The sequence below is a fragment of the Tamandua tetradactyla genome, chromosome 10, assembly GCF_023851605.1.
Source record: "Tamandua tetradactyla isolate mTamTet1 chromosome 10, mTamTet1.pri, whole genome shotgun sequence".
Lineage (NCBI taxonomy): Eukaryota > Metazoa > Chordata > Mammalia > Pilosa > Myrmecophagidae > Tamandua > Tamandua tetradactyla.
In genome coordinates, this window is record NC_135336.1 from 78,815,472 (window position 1) to 78,826,500 (window position 11,029).

General features: G+C 34.8%; 1 non-coding gene across 1 annotated transcript; it reads left to right on the forward strand.

Moving 5' to 3' along the window:
- Nucleotides 1-4,508: 4,508 nt before the first annotated feature.
- Nucleotides 4,509-4,699, forward strand: LOC143649015 (U2 spliceosomal RNA). Its single transcript, XR_013158897.1, has one exon. It is a non-coding gene; the product is annotated as a U2 spliceosomal RNA (small nuclear RNA).
- The last annotated feature ends 6,330 nt before the right edge of the window (nt 4,700-11,029 follow it).

Below are 11,029 nucleotides of genomic sequence, written 5' to 3' on the forward strand. Positions count from 1 at the left end.
GGACGAACTCCACAGGAGAGACTTGCCAGCCAAAACGGGAAGAGTCTGTCTCTTCTGAATCCTCCTTAAAAGGCTTCCAGTGATTAGATTAAGCATCACTCATTAAAGAAGACACTCCTCTTGGCAGATTACAAATGGAATCAGCTGTAGATGTAGCTGACATGATCATGATTTAATTCTATGAAACGTCCTCATCGCAACAGACAGGCCACCACTTGCTCAATCAGACAAACAGGTACCACCACTTGGCCAAGATGACACATGAACCTGACCATGACACTCTATATACACAAAAACTGAACCTTAATTTAAACCAGGGACTATAGTTAATTGTACAATTATAAAATATGTGCTACTGTCAGTTGTAGCATGCTCCAAGCCAAACAAGGCTTTAATAATATGGTGGTATATGGGAATATTGTATTTTATGCATGATTCTTCTGTAAACCCACAACTTCTTTAATAAAGGGGAAAAAAGACGCAAAAGAAATGAACTAAATGTAAAATATAAAATTATGAATTCTTAGAAGAAGTCACAGAGCATCAACAACAGCAATAAATGTAAATGTGTCGACAATGATTTCTTACATTAAAAAACAAAACAAAGCTTATGTGCCAGAAACAAAAAGCAGGGTAGTGTAACTGTGTTTCAGACAATGATTTCTTAAATTGAAAAAAAAGAAAAACAAAAACCAACACATACTAGAAATAAAAATTGGTATATTTGACATCATCAAAGTTTAAAAATTCTGTTTTTCACTAGACAAAGGAAAATAAAATGACAAATGTGAGAATGGGGTATCCAGGACATGTTAAGCATCATTACAACCTGCCAATAAAAAATACATAAATAATCCAATTTAAAAAAGGGAAAAAGCTTTTGAACAGATACTTCACTAAAGAAAATATCTTAATGACAAATAATCACATGAAAAAATCACGATGGAAGTAATGAGCTACAAATTAAAATCCCAGTGATATATCAATATGAAACTATTAAAATTAATTGAAAAATAAACCAAGAATACTACATGCTGGATAGAATTCAAAGCTGGAAGAATGCATACACATTACCAGTGATAATGCAGAAATGGTACAACAACAACAAAAAACTCTGTCCAAAACTCAAAATCACCTTTCTCAGTACTCTGGAAATTAACCAATGGCTTGCAACCACCTTATTCAATAAAAGTGGCTGGGAAATGTTTATCTGTTTCTTAGAAAGTTAAACATATATTTATTATATGACCAGTAGTCTCTTTGTTGCTGAGGAAGTGGGCTCATTGTCCGATGTGCATAGAAGTCAGTGTTATGACACCAGGATTTTGAGGAAATAAAGTTTCTTGCAAGGCAGCCTAGCAAAGAGACAGGAGGCAAGGCTCAAATTTGTGTTGCTGAGCTGGGAAGAAGCAAGGTTTTATCAGACTAGAATGAGGATGGGTAAGGGAGGTGGAATGATGTGACAGACGGGTGGTCTGAGATGAAGTTAGAGGAAGGGCCAGGTAGAGCATGTACGGTAGGGGGTCATGCTTGCTCATGCATCGCATGATAAGAAAATGGTGAGCTTATTCACAGGAGAGTGGAGGTTTTTTAGGGGGCCAAGGGGGGAGGGGCTATACATCATTAGGTTACTTTAGGTTAAATTATTGTTGCTTTGTGCAAGTTCATATAGCAGTAACTAGTACTTTTTAGTTTTGTCCAGCTTGAATCAGTTGGGGAGGTAGAAGTTAAAACTGGGACAGGGTATTACTAAGGGCTGGGGTGATGACTAGAGGCAATAGTAGGATGGGGTGGAATAAATTAAAGGAAGTTAAATTAGTAGTAAGAAAGAAAGACATGAATGAGTGACTTCACCTTTCCTAGGTAGTTACCCAAGAGAACCAAAATATATATCCACATATAAACCCATATTTGTATGTTAATGCAGTGTTATTCATGATCACCAACACTGGAAACAGCCCCAATGTCCATCAAATGGTGCATGGATAAACAATATATGATACATCTATTCAACGGAGTACTACTCAACAATAAAAGAATTAGATATAGATATGTACAATACCATGAATGAATCTGAAAATCATTACACTGAGTGAAAGAATTCACTCTCAAAATGTTACACAATGTAAGATTGCATTTATGTGACTTTCTGCAAGAGACACAATTCCAGGGACATTAAAAAATTCATTGATTGCCAGAGGTTGGAGTTGCGGTGAGGAGCTGACTACAAGGAGGAACAAAGAGATGTCCTGGAGTGACAGAAACCATCTACATATCGACTGTCATGGTGGTTGCACAACTATATCTATATGCATTTTTCAAAATTCATAAAATTGTTGTCCTAAAGAGGGTGACTATTATTGTGCCTAAATTATACCTCAGTAAGACTGACAAAGAAGTACCACGAATAATTGTCATCTACAAAAAATACTCAAAAAACAAAACAAACAAACACAAAATCCAGCAGGATCAGTTTTGTACTCACATACGTCCAAGGCAGAATATGCCTGTTCAAATCTACATGCTTTCAAAATTTATCTCCAGGGTAGATCATTTTCCCAAGCTTGTCACCCATGTATCCAACTGCAGAAACAATAGTTTTCCTTACCTCCTACCCCCTCAAACTTGCTTCTTCTCCACTGTCTCTTATCTCAGATAATAGGTTCGGTTGTTCAGGTCAGAATAATGGACAGGGAGCTGTTTTCCTTTCTCTCTTTTTCCCTATATCTAATCAGATTTAATTGGCAGCTATCAGATAACACATTCAAAGTAAAATTTTTGAATGAATGAGTGTTAAATAACTCTGGTCCTTAGAATAGAATAAATGCTTAAACAATACTGATGAAATCCTACGCCTCCAGAATCATGAAACATTAGCTTTGCCTTTTAAGCACATATGAAACAATTAAGAGCAAAATATGAGGGAGGGGTCAAAGTTAATCTGTTGCTGAGATGCACAATTAAATATTTTTAAACATAAAAGAATTGATTGAGGCAAAAGAGTCACATTCTTTTCCATGTTTATCTCTGTAAGTTTTATTCTCTAAATTCTGGATGTTATTTATAATTCTTATATCTGTCTCTACTTATGAATTCATAACTGCTTTAGTCTCTCACAAGCACTCTACTTCTCTATATTTTATGCCCAGCTTTGCTAAATCAATTAAGTTCAATCGAATTTAGCTAAATAAGTCACAAAAGTAAACCCATAATACCACATTAACAAAGACATACTGCTATATTCATTCCCAATGAATATTTAGTAGTATCCACATTTCCTCAATTGGAAAGCTTACCTGATTTATTATGTAAGTCCATAGATAGAATGTAATTGATCAGTTTTAAAATAATGGCTACTATTATCTAAAGGGAAGAAAAATGTATTAATCTGGAAATGGGGTCATTCTAGAGAGCTGGCTGTTCCCTTCCATCAGAATAAAATTTATATAGGATCCCAGATGAGTTTAATAAGCCTTCTCTGCCTCCCTTCTATCCCAGTTTCTATAGAAATCAGTCTGCATTGCAAGCTGGACCAGGCGTGCATGTGACTTGTTTTCACAAGTCTGTGATGGATAATGGCAAATAGGTACTTCTGGGGTAGCAAAGCACTGTCTTTTGAACAAAACAGTTGCGGGACTTGAGGATATTTTAGTGTTTCTTTTGCTTCACAAATGCACCAAGTTTCCCAGAAGAACTGGCCAATAAAACAGCCAGAAAGGGGAAGGTCAAACACAGAAAAACTAATAGGATCTCAGGGGGAAAGTGATACAGCTAGTGGTTATTACCACTCATGCTTAGTCCAGGAGGGCTGTCATTTAAAAAAAAAAAAAAACAAATCAGAACTCTGTCAGCAGATACAATAAACAAACTTATAATTTTCCCTATTCACCCCCCTTTTATTTTAGGTGATGAAGACTGCATCATTTTCTATCTCAGATTGCTTTAAAATATATATGTATCTTTAAACATTTTCAAATGCTTACCTAGGACTGAGACATGTAATTTGGTTTATTACAAGTAAAAAAAAAATCAAGAAAGAAAATATAGATTATACAGGAAATAATTTAGAAGAATTTATGTCATCAGATTATTTTATTGCATATTTATGATCTATGGTCACAGATTTTTTTCTATTAACATTAAATAACATCTTTTATGGAAACCTTTCTATTTGTTAGGCCATACGTTAAACTATTTTACATGGGCTAATTCATTTAATCACCATTCTTTGGTATGCATTATTACTTTTTTACATCAAAAATAAGAAAGATCACTAAAAAAGAGAAAAAAACAGCCAATGTAAATGTCACAATATTTTCTTACCTTTTAGAGCTCTTTTAGACAAATCAGACACATTTGCACATCTACAAAAGGAAAATATGAATGAAATTAATAAGTTAAGGCATTCTAAACCTTGTTGATATTCAGAATCCAACTCTTAATCAGGTTTCTTCAGTGTTATCACGTCAGTTGATAATACCATCTTCTGAGTTAAGAGTTTTGGGTGTATCGCTTCTCAGCCTTTTGGTTAAGATCAATTGTAGTATCTGTTCTTATCAGTTTAATATCTGACATGTCCTCTATCCGAGGACAATATATTAAATGGAATTTTGGAGTTGGCAGATGGAATAGGGGCTTGCTCCGTCCACTCCACGCATCTACGTGGTATTGCAGCACTTCCAGGAATGATGCACCACCCCAGGGGGGATAATAAACGTATAAAAAATAAAAAAAAGAGTTCTGGGTGCATTTCTCAAAAGGATTTAAGAACTGGCCAAAAGAGAATATTAATAAGCTCATAAACCAACATTATAAAAACTCCACTTTGGAATTATTGCTCAATACGTTTGATTCACCAACTCCTTTACCCCAAACCATGTAATTCCTGGGGGATAAAAGAATACTTTAATCTTGCCTTTTAGATTATCTTCTATTCCTCCACCATCCATTCCACACATTTTGAAGCTCTCATTTTTCCAAAATGCATAGACAGTGACAATTATTACATGATTAATGCCCAATTGACAGAGATTTTAAGACAATGTCAAGTATAAAATGCATCCAAATATCAGAGATATTAAACCCAGTGCAAGCATATAGCATGTCCAGATATACAGAACTCCAAATTAAAAGGGCAAGAGACAAAAGAGCCAACACCTCTAACAATTTTATGTAGACATATTTCATTTATCCTGTAATATTTTTCAACATATGTTCTGCAGGGAAAAGAAAGAAATTTCAAATAGATTTAGTCAAATAAATTACTTTTTTAGCCCAATTCTTATATATTTCTCTGATATCTTTTTGCTATCAGAGACAGAGCACCAGAATATAGAAGGCATGTCAAATTACTTGTCTATATTTCAACCCCCATGTTCTTTCATATTTTGTGAATAATTGTACTAGACAGGGTTTTCTTGCTCCTCTAACAAACAGATCTCCAAAACAGAACAGCTTTAAAAAGAGTTTATTTCCTTCTTATGTAAGAATCCTGGTTGAGACTTTGGGTCACACAGTGGGGCTGATGGAAAATACCTTTAACCTATGGCTTCCAAGATCACTTTGATGAACAGACAATGGTACATGATAGGTATACAGTACTTAGAATGAGTTGAATAATCCTGTGTTTACTTATCCTGAATCAAATATAAAACCTTTGGTAGAACATTTCCCTAGTGAATCCATGATAAGCCCCTCAACCAGACTATAATTAGCGTACTGAAAGCATCCGTCTTTCAATGAATAACTGTTACTGATCCAGTAGAATCAGAGTAGAAATAGAAATCATTTGCTATCTTTGTTTTAGTGAAGACCATTTCACTTTAGGTGATTGTGCTGGTTTGAAAGGATATATACCCTAGAAAAGCCATGTTTCTTTTAATTCTTATTCAGTACTGTAGTTGGAAACTTAATTAGATTACATCCACAGAGATGTGACTCCACTGATTTCAGGTGGGTCTTGATTAGTTTACAGGAATTCTTTAAAAGAGGAAGCATTTTGGAGAGAGTAACAGAGCTATGAGAACTACATGAGCTGATGCAGCCAGAGATCTTTGGAGATGAAGGAGGAAAACGTCCCCATGGGAGTTTCATGACACAAGAAGCCTGGAGAGGAAGCTGGCAGATATCACCATGTTTGCCATGTGCCTTCCAGTTGAGAGAGAAAACCTGAACTTCATCGGCCTTTCTTAAGTGAAGATAACCTCTTGTTGGTGCCTTAATTTCGACATTTTTATAGACTTGCTTTAACTGGGGCGTTTCCATGGCCTTACAACTATAAGCTTGCAACTTATTAAGTTCCCCTTTTTAAAGCCCATTTCAGTTCTGTTATATCACATTCTGGCAGCTAGCAAACTAGAACAGGGATATAAAAGATGTGATGATGAAGTGTGAATGGAATCAAGAACATTGGAATTGAAAACAAAAAGATAATTCTAAATTCATAGAAAGTACAATTCAAAGATATCATGCACCACAGAAGAGGCCATATGGAAAAGGGTGATTTCTAATATACTGGCTTCATCCAAATCAATTTACATTTGTAAAGTATTTACAAAACAGTTTTTCCTGAGGTTTTATAGGACTGTGTGCATTTACATTCTTCAATGTCTGACAATAGATGAAAATGTCATCTAATAATAATTAAGGCAATAAATGTGTATGTTTTCCAAAATATATTCATTTCTGTTATCCCATCCTGGATTCTCACCACAATCTTATAACTTAGGGCAAGTGCTATTATTATGATTTTATAAACAAGGTATGCAAGGCTCAAGTCAGGTGATATCTATCAAGTTCAATCACTCAACTTTAAATAATTTTCACCATAACTTCTTAGAAGAGTTAAGTCATGGGTAAAGTCATTCATTTACTTCTGGAAGCCAGGTGTGGTGACTGGCTGAATCATTATTAATCTGATTCCCCAAACTAATGATGCCTCAAGCTGCTTCTCATACATCACCCACCCAGATGTAAACTGCATTATATGTATCCTCCTCTCACTGTGGTTCCATTTGAGGTAATATTCAGTACAGCCATGGCCCTTCAATACTCAGCCAGAATGTAAGCCCCTGTTATTTCTAGCTTAGGTAGCCTTTAACTGAGTTTGCTCTGACATTAATTCACATTTTTTTTCATTTTGATTCCTTCATTCTGAAACAAAAATATTCTTCAAAATATCTCTCTCTGTTAAAATATATTTACTCCTTGTCTCAAGGCATAGAAGCAGCATCAAAGTTTAAACCCTCATTCAGTCCATAACCTCTCTAGGAAAGCAAGTCTTTGGTGGACAGTCTGACTCTAATTGCGCTAACTATACTTCAAAGAGAGGAGACTATTTCCTGACTTATTTTCCACTGACAAACTTGGCTTTGTTTAAATGCCTCCTTTGAGTCATTTTGTGGTGAAATGAAAGAATTGTCCAAAAATGACCATGAGAGTTTACTCTGGATTGCCCAGTCAATGAGCCTACTGAGATAGTTAGAAGGTCTCCCCAACCAGAAGAGGCAGCACTCAATCTAAGTTTCCCACAGGACGAGTAGCTGCCTTTCTTTGACAAGAGAGGGCGTGATATTTCATGTGCCTCAAGCTCTCCAGGTGCTGCACAGCTGCCCTTCCCAGACAACTTCTGTCAATAGCAGACTTTGAAATTCCAGCCTGCCTGATATCAAGCTCCTTTTCTTTTCCCTATTCATGTGACTGTTTCTTAATTTCCTTCATAAAGTAGAAGGTAAAGGGAAGGCAATGTTACTCCTCTAGAATGTAGATACAATGTATGCACATGAGCATGCAGGCTCTAAAAAGCCTGTCTGTGGAATGAGGAGGCGACCATGAAACATCCTCTCAAAGAAGATACTTGTTACTGAAAACACAATTTTCAAATTTTTATCATTATTACTATTCGAATAAAGATTTACTTGTGTAAATTTAAACATTTTACTGATTTGATGCTTTCCTATCATGGATATTTTCTACATTATACATTAATATTTGACAAAGAATATTACCCAAAGAAGCAAAAATACAGAACAGAATTTACAATTTTATAATATATTCATGATACTGTTTTTTTATAGTCTCAAATCCACCATAGAGCTCCTTCCTTGTTGACCTGGCCTTGCAAGTATGACATTTTTTTAATTCACTCAGAATCCTGGTGTAAGAAAAATAGAAACCCAGGAGAAAGCCATTTTGAACAACATAATGCTTTGCAAACTTAATTCTTAGCCCAGACTAAGTAATCAAATAATACCTCCAGGCTCAGAGTGAATGACTCAGAAGTAGTTTGAATTAAATGGCATAACTCTCACCTTCTAAACAGTATATTGCTACTAAAATAAGTATAAAATTAGTGAAGCTCCTCAATTCTTTCTGTTACCAATTCCTTTTAAATACCTAGCTTCTTAATAATAGTGTCCTAATTACTATGAAATAATTATTTACCTAAGCAGATCTCCCAGATGTTTTGGAAAAAGTTCTTTTTCAAATCATATGGCATTCTGTTATTTTTAATTTGGACATTTAAGCACCAATTGAGAAAAAATTTTATAAATGCCATTTATAAAAATTTATACCCTCATTTCCACTCAAAGAAGATACTTTTTACTGAAAAAAACAATTTTCAAATTTTTATCATTATTACTATTCAAATAATGATTTACTTGTGTAAATTTAAACATTTTACTGATTTGATGCTTTCCTACCCTGGATATTTTCTATATTACACATTAATATTTGACAAAGAATATTACCCAAAGAAGCAAAAATACAGAACAGAATTTACAGTTTTATAATATATTCATGATACTGTTTTTTTATAGTCTCAAATCCACCATAGAGCTTTTTATTATTGGTTAATCTTTAATATATAATTGATCTTATATACGTTTTAGATTGTGTAATTACAAAAAGGAAATTTAACAGTGATTATCTTTGAGTAATGGGATTACAGGTGACTTTTATTTTCTTCTTATTGATGACCTACAGTTTATAATTATTTTAATTGACTATGTATTATTTAAGAACATTAAAAGTGCTTTTAAAATCCAAAGACAGCATGTGAACAGTTTTAGAAAGGATTAAAGCAGTTAGTATTAAATCTGTTATAAACAATTTATAGGGAAAATAAATTGTCCAACTCAGTATCTGGGAGGATAACTATATAGAAGATTTAAGAAGTGAGATGTATCTCACTTTACCTTTTTTTAAGTGTATGACTTCGAGTATATTGAACTTTAATGACTTCAACCCCCAGGAACTCAAATTTCCCATTTAGGTATTCAACAGCACATTACCGTTCCCTTCTTACCTGGTGGAACAATCTTTTGATACAAATTATAGCATGTAGGTCTTTGTAAAATATTAAATATATATTTACAACCCTTGTTTTCTATATGCCAGGAAATTTCTATTTTTCACAATTATCTTTAGAATTACACTTAATTTGCACAGTTTTGAGATTAAGAGAGATTGTTTGAGTGTGTAAAGTACAGTATCCTTGCAGTCTTCACTCAAGATAACCTACAAATAACCAATAGACAAAAAGTCAGATCCTATTTTCCCCAAGATCACTGATACGCTCAGCTCCAGGGAGCCCCAGAGAGAAGTGTACCTCCATTTTGTCAAAAGCCACTGCTCTCTGCTTTATTGTGAAATTGCTGGGAATCCCTTCACAAGAGATCATGCTACCTCCCAATCTCCAACAGTCGACTGTGGCAAACGGTTTGGCCTGTAAGCAAACTCCTCAGTGCACGGGTGATCGTACATGTATCTGCTTCACCTGTGAATTCAAAACTGAGTGAACAGATCGATGCTATATTGTCGCCCTGAAAGAGGACCCTTCCGATGGTAGGTTTCACTCTTACTCTGTTTCCGACTGACTCAGAGAAACAGTATAAACATGAGGACGTTCACCTCTCTGTGAATTACTTTTAAATACAAATTTATTGAGAAAAACCACAATCAATGAAAGTTTTAACGTTCATATTTTGACAGTGTCAGGCAAATGTTAAAGTTGCTTCACCTCTCCTGACTGTGTTACATGACAGACTAAATTTCCTGGTTTCAAACTATCCCTCCTTATTGGGGGAATATATCTTGACTCCAGGGAAATTTGCCTTTATTTTGATAAACTGAGATTTCTCCTCCTTTTTTTTTTCACATGGGCAGGCACTGGGAAGCAAACCTGGGTCCTCAAGCATTCTTGCCTGCTGAGCCACCGTGGCCCACCCTAAACTGGGATTTCTAAACACTCCTGTAACAACTGAGTGACCTTGTGTGTTTTGCTGAGAGAATGTTGATAAGTAATCTACTTGGATGATTCTTCTATTGGCTTAAATGAGTTGCTGTTTGTGTCTTCAGGTAACACCAAGTGATGTGGTTAGAAGAGGGGGGCTTTAAATGAAGTTTTGGTAAAAATACTAACTGCTCTGTTTTTACATATTTAGAGGAACAACAATTGTTTCAGAAAATTGCATGAGATGAAAAGATGTGGAAAACGGAAGGTGCACATACAACAGCTTAGCATTGCTCTTACTCCTTTATGAACGAAATTGTTTCAGTCTGAGATTTCTGCTTCTAATGAAGATATAAAAATTACCATCTTCTCTCTTTTGACTAATGTGTTGGGTTGCACATAATGAAACTGCTTTGTACTGAGAATTAATTACATTAATTATTTCCAAGATATTTTAATGGCTCTTGATTATTTTGCATGCAAAGCTACTTTCCAGTTAGAGCATTGTAGAAATAACATAAGCAGCAATGTCAGTAAGATAAGTTTTAAATATTGTTTGAATAAAAGTAAACTTTTCTCATGGCTACATCCTTTTCACAGCATAGAATTCAATCATAGTCATTGTGGCAGTGGGCTTGTCTATAATCACAACAGAATATAGAATCTGGAAAAAAAAATGTGTAGTAACAAGTGGTAGGGAAAAAAGTGCCCACTTTAAGTATATATCACTGTTCCCAAGAAATTAGAGATTAACAATGATTATGATTACTTGAATCACTATATGGACTTTTTTCT